Source organism: Buteo buteo, chromosome 7, assembly GCF_964188355.1.
Source record: "Buteo buteo chromosome 7, bButBut1.hap1.1, whole genome shotgun sequence".
Classification (NCBI taxonomy): Eukaryota; Metazoa; Chordata; class Aves; order Accipitriformes; family Accipitridae; genus Buteo; species Buteo buteo.
The window spans coordinates 36,286,650-36,303,899 of NC_134177.1; the positions used below are offsets into that span (position 1 = coordinate 36,286,650).

The window sequence follows — 17,250 nt, forward strand, 5'->3', positions numbered from 1 at the left end:
AGAATGTATGACAGAAATCTCTTCTTCCAAGGATAATTTTAAAAGAGGTATGCCAAGTAAAGAAATACTATTGCAAAAACATGTAGCTAATGTAGAGTCTCTTCTGCTGAACAGATAAATTCCATTTTTGACTGTCATCTCATATTTAGATAGTACATTATGAACAATAAATCTGTACGTTTAGCCAGCTTCTAAACCATGCAAAGACATTAACTTGGCAAAAGAATGACCATTACTTTGATGAATGAAACATTCACCTAAAATATTCATGTACGATATGATAATATCCAATTGATAACCCCAAAAAACCCCACCCCATTGCAGATTTAAATAACTGAGATGTGTATGAGAGAAAACGAATAACGTACATAAGAGGAGTTATTATGGCACTGTTAGGAGAACCAACAAATGAAAAAAAAGCTTGATAAATATTTTCCATAACAAAACACAATTGGTTTCAGTGGGATACAGCTCTGTTTCTCATTAGTTATCCTTCACTTGTCAGACAAGTTCCATATTTCACTGAAACCCGCTGAGTATTCTTTATAGTTTGCTGGGGAAAGTGGCTATACATTTAGCACATTCCCTTTATACTGTGTGTTTTCACAGGTCTTTCTTTAAAACACACTGTACATGCTTTTGCTTCTTTCCCTTAGGATAGTGGGTTTCGACATCCAAGAAGAGTTTAAAAGCAGGTAACAAGTCATCACTTTTGAAGCTGCAGAGCAACTGAAGAGGTGCAATAGCCCCAGCAGCCATTATCAGTGCCTGCCAGGGTGCCACAGTATCAAGTTATATGATAAAGCACTCAGCTGACACCAGAAAAATAATCATTCTCTCTCTCCTGCACCACCCCCTTTTTCACAAGGAGGCTTTTTACACTCATTAAATGCAACCTTATCTCTGAAAGACTGCAATCCTCAGCAAATGACAAGTGTGCCTAATCTCATTTTCTGACAAGCGATTCTGACAGCACCTTCCTTTTGATTTCTAAGACACGTAGCTAGACATATATTAATCTGTCAGTCATCGCCCCTAGGAAGGATGGAAAAAAAAGGAGAGACAGAGATGAACATTTGTGAATGTGAAGGGAACAAGGCAAGAAAGGACTAAGGGTCCTTTTCTGGCTATTTTAAGCAATGCAACCGTGTTTCTCCACTCCTCCCACTCCAACGTGGCACCCAAGCCACTTCTGTGCAGCAGAGCCACAGACCTATGTGTCTGCAAAGGTGCACTAACATGCATTTTATTGGGGGGATGAGTGTGGCCCAGCAGCTATGGACTAACAGTCCACTGTGAGTATATTTTCAGGTTTTCCCTGGTGTGGAAGGCAGCTGGACTCTCATTTCACTTCTCTGCACCTCAATTTTCAGCACGGGACATAAAAGCATTGCATAAAATCCAAGTGTTATTGTCACCACAGTGCATACTTTAGTTACAGATATGGGACTTCCCAGTAGTGGTACTATAAAACGTTGAGCCTTAATTCTAAATTTACAGAATATGAGGTGTTCTGTAGTAATGTTTTTTTTGTAGCAAGAAATGCTTTGTCGTTCCAGTCACCGTAAGCCCCGCTTGGCTTTCGTAGCCAGCCTGGCTGGAACGTGTTAGCAGGTACAGGCAAAGACAGGTTTGATAAAAGCATCAAGATTGAAAGCATCAAATTGTTGTCAGGTCTTAACAATTTTGTACTAACGCTCAAAGTGCTGTAAAATGGAAGTGTTTAGTACAACATCGTGGCCTGGCAAGGTGCAAACTGGAGAGGCTTATCAAGAGTGAGTTGAGTTGCATTTTGAGGCTATGAAAAGGTAGGATTTCCAAGAACTCCCAGCTAGAATATGAAAAGATATATATAAAAATTGAGACCGTTATGGGGCCCTGACAATAAGTGGTACATCGGCGCAGCTCACATGGATTTGCCACTCAGCAAGTGTGCAAAATACGAGCACTTCACGCATGATGTGTGATATAAACTGGTGAGCACCGGAATGTGGGGTGGGAGGAGGTAGGCTGGTAGGTAGCTACAAAGCTGCACAGGGGTGTAAAATAAGTGAGATTCTACAAATGGGACCTAAAGGAGGAAAGACGATTAAACGAGGTGGGAGGCAGTGCTCTTTATCTTACACAGACCTATTAGTTATGTTCCTCATAAACATGCCTTCTCCCTCTTAGCATGTGAGTCATATTAATATTCCTACACACCAAATGCTAAATTAGAGTAAATTATACAGATTTACCATCTAATATTTGCTCGCTGACCAGTCTGGACTTGCACAGAGCCTCCCCAGCTGGCAGTACATCCTTCTGCCTGGGGACGTCCCAGACACCGCAGCTCCCAAGCTTGGCCGGGTTTGGTACCCTCAACTAAGAGCTACTCACTGCCTCCTCTCCCTTCCGCTGTGTAATAGTAAAGTACAGGAGAAACTTTATTGTTCATAATGGGATAAGAAAAAAAATAAATCAAATGAAATCAAAGTACAAAGGGGCTCAAATCCAAAGCTTTAAAGCAATGCCATTTTCATAGTAATACAGTCATTAAGTACTTGTTTGATGGTGCAAAAAGTGGGCCAAGATCTTTGCTAATACATTTTATTAATCAATACCTGTACTAGAAGATGAGAACAATTAAAGTTTTCCTCCTCACTCAGACTAAGCAGCATAAAGCTTGTGATCTGCTTAAGGAGCCCTCCACTCAATGGAAAGATGAAAAGACTTCTTTAGTTTTACTTAAGAGCTGAAACGATGTTAATACTTCAAGTGTTTAGGATCTGGTTCTCAGAAAGACAGTAAATTAGCAGTGGCAGGAAAGCTGCCTGCTATCGCCGAGTCCCCTTCCTCGCGTTTGCACACTGATGTCATCATAACTGGAAAACTCACAAATACATTCTGGAGTTCACTGAGCCTGAAAATAACACTGGATATATTTCCTTTGCCATGCAGAACACTTTAATAAATAAGCCTAGCAGAAACGCACATCTACTGCTGATGTGCCTTATAAGGATAAATGTAAACCTGACACTTGCATAGTTTACATTTATGCCAGCTTTTTTATTAAAAAAAGGATTTTCTAGTTGCATCTAGGCTTCAAGATGTAGAAAAGAAGGCATAGACAGAAAAAGTCTCCTCCCATAGGGAAAACTGGTCGGGGGGAAACCAGGCAGTTCACTGTGCAGACCCCTGGCTTGGGGGAGGAGAGACTTCTCATCTCACAATGAGGGCTGCTGATACGGGCACCAAATAACAGAAAACTGCCTAAGATCTGCCCAAAACACAGCTGTACTCGGGAGACTCTGAGCTAGAGTCCCTGCAGCAGGGGCCACCATCACCCAAGGGACAACACTTACCTCTTTTCCACCTCCTAGGACATTCAAAACTGCACCTTGGCCATCAGCCTGGTGGGCCATGGGCCACCAGTGTTAGCACATCTCCCCTGCACTGACCCACTCAGCTGTTTGGGCTCCAGAAAAACCTTTTGATAGGGGTCTCATGGCATGAGGTACAGCGCAACCACGTAGGAGGAGAGACTCCTTGCAACCCAACAGGCAGGACAACAAACAGGAGGCAAAGAATATGGTCTTTTCTCACGCCTCAGGGGAGGAATGTCAAATGAGACAAATGCAGGTAGCGCCAAAGACTGAACACTGCCCAGTTTCATCTGCTGTTTGATACTCTGGTAAGAGCAGAACCTCATCCAGGACCTCACAGACTTCTGCTATGGAATGAAAGGGTCCATCACGCACACGCGCTGACCTTACAGCATGAGAGAAAGCACGGACACAATGTTGTGTTTAAAACAAATAGGTTTTTCATATGTTCATTAACAGAAATATAAATGCAAATTACTTTTTAATCTGTATCATGAGAACTAAACAAGCTAATGTTGCTACCAAAAGAGAAAGCTTCTCCCTGGTCATCATTTTGCAAGCATTGCGGAGATTGCTTCATGTCATACAGTTGACCTCTTGTTGTAAATTTGCTGTCTAGTTTCACTCAGTATTAAGCCTATCACGTGCCTTGCTGTTTCTAACCCACTTGTCAAAATAATATGAGATCCTCGCTAATACTTTCTTCAAGGCTCCCAATTCTTCTGTGCGTCTTCACCTGGGATTGCAGAAGTCTACGCTCAAAGCACTGTGGAAGGTCACAGTACTCACAACAAAAAGGTCGACAACAAAATAAGCAGACGGATTCTGCTCTAGTCCAGCCTCCATCCACACATCCAAATCTCTCAAAAAGTCCTGATCTAAAGTCCTCTGAAAATAAAATCCTTCTAGCACAAGAAACAATTTTTACTAGCTCTCAAAACGCTATTTTTCTTTCATTTAAGATTCTAACAAAACCTAACTTCTTTGTCTCTCAAGCTCCCTTGATCTCCTTCACTTTTAGCTGTCACATAAAGTCAATTGGCTGCACCTCTCTGCTTGATAAAGACATGCCAAATGTTCTGATGTATCTTTAATGAGGAGGTAGATAAGACACAGTCCAACAAGGTGCTGAACACTTTGACTCTAAGCTAGCAAAGCACTCAAATACCTGCTTAACTTTAGGCAAAAAGAAGTCCTTTTGAAGCTAACGGGGCTGTTCTGGCATTCAGACTTAAGTACCATTTTATAAATTTTGCGGGATTAGGGACAGAGCCTTTGCAAGGTTGAACCACAGTTACTGGGAGAGCAAAAAATGTTAGTAATACACAGCTAACCTAGTGAGAGCCAAGACTGAGGAGTTTCAAGATAAATTACAGAAAGTCCCTCCACTATTAATTAATGTGTCAGTCATGTTGCATGTAATACTGTGTGTATTGTTATTGTGTTAGCAGGAGCAGGCAGGTTTATTTTCTGTTGTAATGTAATGTTTCATAAATGGGATGGAACACAAGAATGATCTGCAAGGATGAAGGCTAGGTGTTTCCTTCAAAACAAATGTTCAAATTTACAAGAAGAAAGGGACAAATAAAAAATAGTACAAATACAAATTAATGATAGGAAGGTCATGGAGAAGAAGCCAAAAGAGTAAAATTGATACCAAAGCTGAGCTATTGTTCCTGAGATTCAGTTAATCAGTTGATCTATATCCAGTCTGGATTATTCCAGGCATTACTAGAGGAGGTGTGCTTTAAACATCTAATATAATACATGAGAGTCATGATAAAACTTTAACCTGTTTTGATAATACAGCAACATGTTCTACTGTACACACACCTCTAAGAAAGGCTGCCAGATCTTATCACGGTTAGTTATTAATCTATTTGTTCCTATAAAATCTTTTCTTCCCCCCCCCCCTTTTTTTAATAATTCACTTTTTCTAAAGAGGAACTGATTTAATGTAGGGAAAAAGCTGCAGCATATCAAAATGTGAATGGAAAAACAGGTAAGGAGATAATGTTTGTTTAACTGGGATGGAAGAGTTACTTTAGAAATATTTTATATCATTTAAAAAGCACTGAGTACTATTTTATGCCTCTACCTGAGGAATAAAAGTCATAGTTATGAGTCCAACTGTACATATTTCAATAGCAAAGTGAGATTGTAACAGATACATAAAAATTTCTTTAAAAAGTAGCTCAAGTAGATTTTTCATGAGTAAAACACTGGCAACTTGAATTTTAACATAATTCTCAGCATTTCAGTGGAGCATTTTGTTCATGCTACAGAAAACAGAGCATAAATCATTCCTGCTTAGCCCTGTGTCATCTCCATTCTGGCAACAAGGAGGCAAGCGGCTGCCCTGGGGCTGTGCAGTACATCACCAGCAAGGCTGGGGCTGGGCTACAGTTCCCAGCGCTAAGGCCAGATTCAGGTCTCTCTACGTTAGTGCTTCCATGTTTTGTAAAATATATACAACGTCTATGATGCTGGGGGTTTATGGCTATTTATTTAAGAAGTTTTAGCCGATTTATAAATCGCTACTATACAAACAGCGAAAATAAGATGTTAATCGCTACCAAGTTGAGCTTCTCTGTCTATAGAATATTACACGTAATATGATAATTAAGTCTTTCTACTTAGCAGTGTGTTGCAATATTATGGCGTGAGCCTCTTTATATCACCCAGGACGTACGCAGAGGAGAAGGCTCTAAAAAGCTGCCTGAGCTGGGTTTATTTTAAGAGGCCTTCAGACCAAAAGCCTCATCTCAGCCTTAGACCTGGCAGGAAAGCTCTCAAGAAGCTGCCCAGGCTCCCTATTAAAATACTGTTAGCACATACGAGAGCTTTCGTCTTCTTTTTAGTTCAAACAGTTGTCTGGGAGAGACAAAGAAACAAAGTGCTTGGGTCAGTGGAAATTTCTGACAAAGACTTTTCTTCCTGGCACACACAGGGACAACCCCACCAACTGTGTCAGGTTTCCCCCCCCCGCCTGAATGACAAGGCAAAGGTCCTGATTAAAGGCCCTCTGGGGGGGACAAAAGATGGCCCAGGACTTCAAAGTCAACACACTGCTGGACAGCAGGGAGGTCCCTTTTTTCCCCCTCTCTCCTTTTAACTTAAGCTCCTGCTGGCTGTGGAGGGGCTTCTAATTGCATTTCACAGAGGCTGAACAAAACATGGTCTTGTCTTCCACACAGCAGTGACCCTGGAGGACGCAGGATATGATGTGAGGTTTCAGAGCAGGAACAAAAAGAAGTTTATCATGTCAGCGAGCCGTGCAGAGGTAACGGTGAAGCTTTTTCAAGATTATTTGCATGTTGCCACATTTCTAGTTACAAATAAACAGTGCTGGGTTTTCACAGAAGTGGTGTGGACGGCTCCCTCTTCATCGCTTTGAACGTGGGGCATCTGCAAAGCCACCCCGTGCAGTTGGGCCAGGGTTCGATCCGACATGCGGCACCAGTGGAAGGCTGGACATAATTGAAGGTGGTTGCCTTGACCAGTGGAGTGAATATCTCCTTTTGTGCTGGAGAAAAAGAACCTTTGCTCACTGACCCAGGTCTGGACGTGGAGACATTTTTTTGGCAAATTGTAGTCTTGATCAAATGACTCCCAGGATGATCTAAGCAGCCTAATTAAAATTCTCCCAGTGTACCTAGAGCTATGGATCCTTTGAAAGAAAAGGTTTGGCTGAAGCCTGATAGATTTGTTGGAAGTACAGGAAAGTGGTTTTAGGGGATGCGGAATGGGAAGAGAGCCTCGAGCCAGCTGTAACATAGGCACTGCCGTGCCAGTGCAGATATGGGGCATGATTTAAATCAGACACAGAAGTATATTGGAACCCAGTGGAGTTAGCACTTGGCCATCTTACCTTCCATTTTTAATGACAAAAAAGGTCTGCATTAGTATGCATGAACAAAACACTATCTCATCCAAAAATAAAACAAGTCAATAAAGTACTATCCCTTTAACATTTGATAGTCTCTCCTTTCCGCTTCCCTAATGAGATTGGCTTTCTGATTCTTTTTCTTTTGCATTCAAATTTCAATCTGCAACAAATTTTCCACATTACAGGATGAACCATATATCTATTTTCCCACATTGCACAACACTAGACCCAACACAATACATCAAAATCCCGACAAGGAGAGTTTATCCTGTGTTCCCTTTGCCGATGCTACACAATGAAACCCAACACTGCCGAGCCCCGAGCTTTCTCTGTGGATGCTCGCATAAGAGAATTAGAACTAGAATGAGGTTAGTTAGTCACTGCTGATTCATCATGCATTTGAGATTTGGATTAACAAACCATTCATCCCCAATTCCTTGTATATAGGCCCATGTTTCTAACAGGAGTAGTGGTTTTTTTTTTATTTACTAACTGACAATAGTGGAAAGCCTCATATTCACATCCATATTATAATAAATGCATTATAAATGAGTAAGTAGGAAACAGTAAGGAAATGATGTTTTACTTTTAAATGCTAATTATGGAGCCCTGGTGCAGTTAATGTGTAGGGTGTTCTGTCAATTTTTAATGTTTATGCCAAGTGTAGTCTTCAATTTAACATGAGCTTTTAATCCTTTGAGTACTAAATTGCCTTTTAATGCTTGCAGCATAACATTGTGTTTGCACAAAGTCAGGACTGAAAAATGAATTTACTACAAGATATGTGCATGTATGGAGGGGGGAGGAAGTACAAAGGACAAGATTTTTTTTTTAATGATGTTGTTGGAACCATACAAGAGGAAGGAACTGCTTTCAGGATGTACCTGGCAATTGTTAGCAGTGGCAAAAGGCTGCTGTTGATTTAGTATCTCTGTCGAAGCATTTTCAGACAAAGCTCTTTCAGGCTCAAATAGTTTATCCAAAAGCTATACCAAAAATTCATGGTTCACATCCATAAAGGAAACTTTGAGAAAAATATGGTGAAAGGAATTACCACAAAGGGGTATCTCCATGTTCAATATGACAAAAGTACCTATGAAGAGAGAGAGTTTTTCAACTGACAGTATTTAAAAGTAATGCAAAAAATAATGCTGTTCTGGAAAACGTACGTTGTATCATAATTTTCTCGGTTGGTTGGTTTGGTTTTGCCTTTTCAGCTGGCATCTGATAACAGGTACAAGGTAGTTCCTAGCTCTCAGCCCGCTACAGTTAGTAACATGGCTATGGCACAAAAACCAGTGGGCTGAGGATACTTTAACCCCGCCTGATACAACTTCTCTTTCCCAGTTTGCCCTTCAATAAACCTGCACACAGACTCAGAAAAATGGCTCAGGAGGCCACACTGGGGAAGGTACAACTTCACAGTGAACAAGACAACTACAACCGCCCCATGCACACTATCGGGGTTTCTTTGCCAGGGGACAGCATCCTCGCTTGCTCCTGCAGCAGCACTGGCCAGGATTTGGCCAACCGGACAAACCCTGATACAATCTCCTGTCACTGGTGCCTCTTACCTTCCCTCCCTGGCACACGCTAGGATGTAGGGGAGTTAAAGCAGCTTGTGAGGCTAATCCCTATTTATCTCCTTGGTGAACAGACTTTTTAAAATGACACTGTTCGCATGCTTAAAGCTCCAAATTTGACTTTCCTTGACAGCAGCCATCTCAGGAATCCCAATGAGGTTTATTTTTGGCAGTTGAGCCTTCACAGAATAAGCTTCGCTGCATGTACGGTTTTCAGCGCACCGATGCAATTCTGCAGATGAGTAAAACTGAGGACCTGAGGATTTTTGTACATCCTGATAATATATCTTCAGCTTTACTCCCAGGTTAGACCCAGAGGGCAAGAGCTAATCAATTAAAATCTCTCTTTCCTTTCTCTCTTCCCCCACACCTCCATCATCTGTAAGATTTTTAGGAGACTTTGCTGGTATTTGAAAACATTTTTCCTTCTTCCTCGTTCCAGCACCCCACGTGCAATAATGCGCAGTTTACACTGTCCACTCTAATATTTTGTTTTTATGGGAGGAAGCATCTATTTGCTTTTCAGTGATTAGGCAGTCACAGGGAACAACAGTCGGAAAAAGCTAGAAATACAAACAGGGTAAATTGCTTTATGATTAAATAATATGGCTTTTTAAAATGTGTCTGTAAAGGAAAACTTTGCCAATTAAAAGGTGGAGTTTGAGCTGACAAATTCAATTGCCATAGGTAGACAGGTAACTTTTAAACACTACTTCTTAAAAAACTGCAGCTGAAATTAATCTATGGGCCTTGCGCTAGAAACACGTACGTCGAATTTAAGCACAGAAAAAGTCTTGCCACATAAACCTGGCAAAACATTTTGCATTAAGCACATGCATAACTGTTTGAGGAACAGAAAGCCAAATTAAAACAGATTGAGGGCAAGATGAGATGCACAGTGCTGTGACAGCCGAGCCGCTGGCTGCCTTCACCCCACATTTACCCAAACCCCTCCCTCTTCCCCCAAGACTTTCTGCTCCTCTGTTTTTGTTGTGGAGTTGAGACTCCCCCGTCCGCACAGAGGAAAGCCCATCTTCCCAGCGGAGTGTGGGCATTGCCACCAGCACCGCTCACGGCCTGAGGCTGCTGCTTGCGGTGAGGGTATGAGCCGGCACCGGGTCCTCGGCCCGTTGGGGAGATGCCGGCGCTGCACCCGCTTGCCACCTGGCACCTGAATGGCGTGGCTTCGGAAGGATGTCTCTGAATGTGCTTTGGGAGTTAATTACACCCATTTGCAGAAGTACGAACACTGCAGAGCAGAGGTTGTAAAACACAGGTTTGGGAATTCTCCCATACCTTTTTCTGGCCCGTTGCCTCCCTAATGGCATCAAACTAAATGCCCTGGCTTTGAGATTGGGGAGGACCAGGAAACCATGGAGTGTTGATCTTTAATTTTTCTTGCCATTACATCATTTCTTTAAGTCAACTACTTAAAGCCTGGTGCTCAGAGGCAGGCTCTTAGGCCCAGATTTATCTCATCTCACCAAGACGGTGGACACCCTGGCCTCAGTCTAACACTACGTTTTTTCTATACTGAATAGAAATGACAGGTACCTGTAACACTACCATACTTGAAAGAACCAATAAAGTATGATCTGTACTTTAAAGAACCAAATACATGTCCTCATTTGCTCAGTGGCTTTGATCTGGTGATTTAATTTATGCAGATAAAACTGAATTAGATGCCAGTTTTAAAAGCTTGGTCTTCAAATACTGGCATTACATTTTGAGAGAGGCGATAAAGCAGAATCCACAGACAGCGAAGGCGCATCCCACCCTGCCACATGCCTGCGCCCTTTGGAGCATCATTGTCTTCGTGGCTGCGGAAGGACACGACTGTACAGGCCTAGCTGCGCTCGCTATAGTGCTATAGGCCATATGTTCAACACCTTTAAATATTCCTGTATTAGGCTTCGATCTCCAATAGGAGGATTGGAAAAACAAACCCATTTTTTCGAACTGGATGGATGCAAGAGCAGGGCTGGGTTTTGTCTGGTGGGACAGGACACTCTGGAGCCCAGTGATGGTGGCAGTGGGGATGGAGACATGCAGACCTCTGGCTGAGCTCAGATCTCAGCCCTGGCACGCAGTTCTGCAGGTGTCTGAAGGCAGGAATCCCACTGCCACGAACCACCTACCATTTCATGTATTTTAAAATAAGATGGGAATGAGATCTTATGTATTTACAACATGTTTTGCTTTGCCTTACCTTTCCAAGTCCTCTTCCTCATAAGTTTCCCCCATCCTACCAGGTTTTTTAATCCTACCATTCAAGGTTGAATTGTTCTCTTTTCCTTTTCATGCCATTGAGGTGTACAGTGTCTATGTTAGATCTTGTTCATTAATGTATTGAGGCATCTTATTTTGTGTTACTTCCATATCTTGATGTTATCTAAAGCTTTCTATATAGTAAGAGAGAAATTACAAGGTTTATAATTTCCCTCATACATGTAACAAAAATGATAAAGCATGAAATTGCAGAGCTGTGACTAATTTTCTGTAAAAGTTCCACAACTTCCAGCAGGCTACAGTGGAGATGCGGTTGGTCTTGGTCTATGCCTTTAGGTCTGTGTCTGTATGCATCTGTGTGTGTACGTGTATATAATTATAAACTTTTCTAGGTATTTTATACGTGTCAAATACGTGACACTTGGGTGAAAAGCAACATGAAAACTCCAGATAAAACTCTTCTGAGAGGATGCAGCGTGTCTGCAGTAGATTTGGAATTACACCGGAATTTTGTAAAACACCAGACAGCTCTTTAATAGGTCCTGTTTGGAAAAGCAGATGAAAGAAGGGATTCAGTTTACCTGCATCTGCAAAACTGAGCTTGGAGGAATAAACACTCAGCGAGAAACTTCTGATTCTTTGTGCACCTGCCTAGGGCAAAAGTACCGCAGCACTAGCTGTACGCCCGGGCTTTCGAATATGTCTTGCTTTTGACCAGGCTACAGATAGAGCAACTCTAAATTGCTGGCTGGGCCTCCCTGGAGACTATGAGCAAACTGGCTCATGGCAGCATCCGAGCACCACACTGTGCTCTTGAATTCATGGGAAATGGAGAAAGCTCAGCACCCCTCAGGATCTGATGAGATCAGGCCAAAGTCACTCAAAGAACAACAACAACAACTTAGGTATCAGACAGGTAAGGCAATGTGTAATAAGCCTCTTAAAATGTGTAACTAATGACGATAAAGCTGTACTCCTGACGTCCTACCAAAGACCAAAAGAAATTATATCTTTCTAATTAGAAATCATTCACCCAATATCTTCTACACCGATGGAGTCAGACAATTACAAATGTTTCAGTGGTGCCAGGATCGCCATCCCAGATGTCCAGGACACCATGAGGTCAACCCTGCATCCGTGGCAAGGTTATAGCAGCCCAACACTGCCTATTCCTGGACTCATCAGCAGCGTAATGAGGCCTTGCAGCTTGCCACAAACTCATGGCTGCCAAAGTCAGCTGCAGAGTTAAAAGAAACGTTCCCACTGTGGGATTTGTCCACAAAGCCAGATTCTTCTCCCTACACCAGATTTCAGAGAATACAATGTCCCTATCATACCCTGCTCTCTCCCCACCCCCTTTCCAAGTGTCTTACATGTCCAAGTCCCTGAGTTTAAGTTTCTCTGCCATTCATCTCTACAGCACACTAGACAATGGTGAGCCTTTAAAAAAAATTAAAAAATAAAAAAAGTGTGAATTTAAAGGTATATAAAGCATTTGTGCCACGCTGCCTAATGTTTACCTGGCCACATTACGCAATGTGTAATGAAGGCAACTCACTCTCGAGGCAGGTTTTAACACTGGACAGCACGACTGCTATTTTGCAAGAGCTTTCCAGTGTCACATCGATTCCCATCACACACACACACACACAGAACCACACGTCTCTGCGCATTCAGCTGATCTTCACCTGCAGAGAACGCAGGGCTGGAGCAGAAGGCACTGCACCACCTGCACCGAGATGAAACACTGCTCGACGCACTGGCCATGCTTACAGATCAAAGAGAGCACCAGTGGAAGTGTCTGGCATTTTGCTTCACATAATGCCAGTTTAGGTTCAGGATTCCCAGACAAGCTGACTATTGTCTCACATCTTATTATGCCTTTGTGGTGTTCGCTTCCCAGCGCTGCAGTCAAGGAGCCATGGAGGGCTGGAAGACCTGCTCGGTAACGGCACGCACTAGTTAAGTTGCACTATGTTGCAAATCCATCCTTATTTAAATGTATGCATGTATAAATATTTTTAGAAAGTTTCAAGCACGTACTCTAGTATGATAATATCTTTCAAAAGCTGTGAATTTCACTAAATCATTTTTACTGCCCTAGTTTTGAATGAAATATAAATATCGTACACAAGAAATACAACCGGCATTCTAAGGGCACGTACTGCACGCAAAGCTGTGCAGGCCTGCACAGCTGTAGCATAGGGCCTGCTTGAATTTCTGGAAGACTCTTCATCTGTCAACTTGTTTTAGTGAGTATAATAAGGGAGCTTAAATTGTATACAGACAGATTTTGATATACTTTATCTTAGAGCAAATCTGGAAGTCACATGAGCTCAAGAAAGCTACGTGGCATATGAGAATGGCAAGGAGATCAATTAGAGAGCCTGATGGAATACCCAAATTCCCCTTATGCCAGCCTTGCATATAGACTCTAAGTCTATAAATTTCCTTAAAAAAAAATTATAATTGAGAAATTCTGGTATTGCTTTTTTATGTTATTGCATTGCCTAAGAGCCTTAGTTATGAACTTTGATTCTGGATGTCTAAAATAAAAAGACAGTCCCTGTCTTAGAATTGCATGTTACATATACTAAGACTTTCATTGCCCAACTGCATCCAGCCTAATGTATTGCATTTATTTCCTAAAAGCGTTCACAGGAGAAATGAAAGAGCAAACAAAATAAACTCTAATGCTACACGTGAATTAAATATACACAGTCCTTTACTACTTGGTATTTTCCACCTTCGCTATTCATAAAAAGAAAGCAAGAGAGCCAGAAGTTTCTTTACTCGTAATGATGAGTGAAGGCTGGATTCTTAACTCTGCGATCCTTTAGAAATTGCCTGTGTCTATTATAGACTGAGAGTCAGCACCTCAGTCTGTTAAACTGTCACACCTCTTGTTCAGGTTTCTCCTATGATAATCTCCTCTCTGCTCAACTCCAGATAACACAATGCATTTCCTCTTCTACTTTCTGAGCTTATTTGCAGACGTAGTCATCCATAAGAAGCTTTAAATGTGTATTACACTACAGTAAAAACCCCTGTGGCCCACCAAGTAGTGGGCTGGAAAACCAGTTTAGATTCGCAAAGAACCTGGTATTAAAATCATCGAGGACTTAGCAGTTCAGCCTGTCATGCATTTTAAGACCTGTGAATAACAAAGGAGCACTGGTAATTTTACTAAAAAATGAAATTCCATCATTTCTGCAGAATAAACAAGAACAAAACAATGCATTAGCTATGCAATGCTTCTCTGCACCACAGTTTGAATGCGTCATTAAAGACAGATTTTACCCATGAAAAGTATTTTTAAAAAGTAATAAATACACAAAACTTTACATATACTTTTCATTTCCTTCCTACATCCTCTCTGTGGGAGGTGGACTCAGATTAAGTTGGTATAGCCAATTCCTCCAGCTCCAGGAAGCTGGAGTTCTGTTTCTTACAGCTCACATATTGTGTATTGTGCTCTAAACTAGATCCTACCTGCAAGTGTAAAATTTGGGAGTGTAAATCTATGACGTTTCACAGATTTTAGAAATGAAAGTAAGTTAAGGAAGAGCTAGAATGTAATCTCACTGTTGGTACATGAAGTTCACATTCACATTTCCAGGTCCTCAGGCACACAGTAAGAACAATTCCCTTATTTTCCTCTCTTGAAAGAGCTGTTTTATTACAAAATTCAGCTGGATTCCTCTATGCTCAAATCTGAGAAAACTATGGCTTTATTAGTTAAGTGAGGAACTGTTTTTCAAGAGGGAACACAGCACTAAGAACGTTAATGTCCAAATTCATGTGGATAACATCTTTGCTGGCCCACAGTCTTGACAAAGCAGTGTTGTCTTGTCCCTGTTCCAGTTAAGGGAAATATCACCATCAATTTGAGGAAGGAACAAACTGCTGCTCGGTATCCCGATTGCCGGTATGGTGATGCTCTAAGGAAGGCAAAACAAACCCTCACATCCAAATTAAACCTTAAGGGGGGGGGGGGGGGGGGGGGGAGGTACCTGCAAACATCAGAATCCTGAAGGATGATATTAAAACGGGAGAATTATAGAGCAACAGCTACAGTCAACAAGGTACGGCCAAGTCTCCTTCCAGCCTCCTCCAATGACAAAACCAGAGTACCTAAGGCATCTTATCACTTTTGATTATATTTAAAAAAATACTATAAAATAATGGGATTGAGTCTTCTGTCTGGTATAGTGCTTTAAATTATAAGTGATTCCCCCCCAGATGATGGCATTGCACTGGTGTAAACGAGAAGACAGCTAGATATCACAGGCATAATGTTAAACTGGGCACTGCATCCAATCCTACTATACTAATTGACAGAATGCATACATGGCAGACATTATTCAGGTCATTGCAACAGTCTCAGCCTCAAAAAGACACAGAATGACAGAGGACAGCTGCAAAATACCCATCCACCATGCACGGCTACTGACTTCCCTGGCATTGTGCTCGGGATGAATCTGACCCAGCTGGTACTGTGACGAGAGTTGTCAATTAAGCTTGTAGACAAGTCACCGAATTCTCAGAAACACGCAACTCCAGCAAAGGATACTGCAAGGTTACCAATAAAAGACAAGTCCTAAGGGTAATATTCAAGAGCAGTTCCTCAGTTGGTAGGCGCTTCCTGCTGCAGAATGTCACTCACACAGAAAGTCACGATGCCTTGATAGGCTTCACAATTCCCCATCAGTTCTCCAGCTGCTTGGCTAATCAGATATTATTACCTCCTTTGTGTTTTCTTTCCCAACCCTCTCTCTCTCTTTTTCTGGCAAGGTTGCTGTAAAAGGACTTGGTAATGATTCCTATCTAAATATTTCACTTGCAATACAAAGGTCTGTATTTTGCATACCACGGAATTTTTGTTGCTTTGTCTTTTGACAAAAAGCTCCCCAGGCTTCTGGGAATAAATACTGATAATTGTACCCAGCCTCAACAGAGCGTGTTGTACATTAAACTACACAACATTGGATTCAAATGCAGTAGTCGCTGAGGATGTGACTTTAGCACACCCAAGCCCTGAAGAAACAGGTCTGGGAACCTCCATTTCAGGCTTGAGGCTACACCAGAAGATCTTTCTGTGCCACACAGACACCCCAGCAGGACACGTGGAACCAGAGCTTGGCACTGCGCTTCCCGGTCCTGCGGGGTCACCTCTTCGTTGGAGATCTGCCCTCGCTGCAACCAGAGGAGTGAAAGGAACATTTCACATAGATTTTTAAACATGTTTGGCATTGGCCTGCATCTTCTATAGACATTAGCAGGCATTTTGCCATTAAATTCCTTGGGAGAAGATGCAGGCCAGTGCTAAAAGCTTTAGAAAAATCTCACCTTTTGACATAAACTCCTGCTTTCCATGTGTGCAGAACACCAAGATTTCAACTTTGCCTAAATGAGAGGAGATTAAACTTCAGATTTCCAAAGCTGGGCAAATTGTTATGATTCATTTCTTCTCCCAGTTCCCTAACAAGAGGGACCTGGTGCCTTTAAAGTCTTCTGCAAAGGAAAGATCCCCTTTGCAGAGGCTTTGAGCCTCCTCTCCTATATTGAAGACCACCTTCATCACCAAACAACTGCCACTTGTTGAGCAGACATTCAACTCTGTGTAACATTTAGAATAGTCCCTGGAGCAGGGGCTTGACTAATCACTGCAGTTCATTGTACTATGTATGGGTACACAAGCGAACAGCAAATGCCCTGCTACGTCCATACAGCTCTGCTCCATGTCGCTGAGACAAGAACAAAGGCAGCATTTTCTCAGCAGGACGTGTTAGCTCGGGCACGCTGCCACGGCTTCCCAGCTTCTGCAGGTAACTGGATGCAGTGTAGACAAGCCTAATGTGGTTTCATATGGAAATGAGTGGTAAATTATTAATATTAATAACATCTGTAAACAACTGGTGACAACTTCAAGTGGCTTATTGTGTAGTACGTACAAGGCATCTGTTCATTATCATCTACAAGACACTCCTGATAAACACAACAATTTACCCAAGTATCTGTGCAGACATGTTCCACTGAATTTCAGCATTAAACACCAAGGTGCTAACAACATCCGAGAGGTCCGCGCTGACAAAACCACTGCGTATGTACAGAAGTGCAAGTTCCAGTGCAGGCATCCTTCACTGATAAACGGCGCCAGTGTGGATGAGCTTCTCAGTGCAGT

At 42.0% G+C, this 17,250-nt stretch overlaps 1 protein-coding gene across 4 annotated transcripts in view; it reads right to left on the reverse strand.

Moving 5' to 3' along the window:
- Positions 1–17,250, reverse strand: part of AUTS2 (activator of transcription and developmental regulator AUTS2) — an 801,167-nt gene that overhangs the window by 83,816 nt on the left and 700,101 nt on the right. The window lies entirely within an intron of this gene.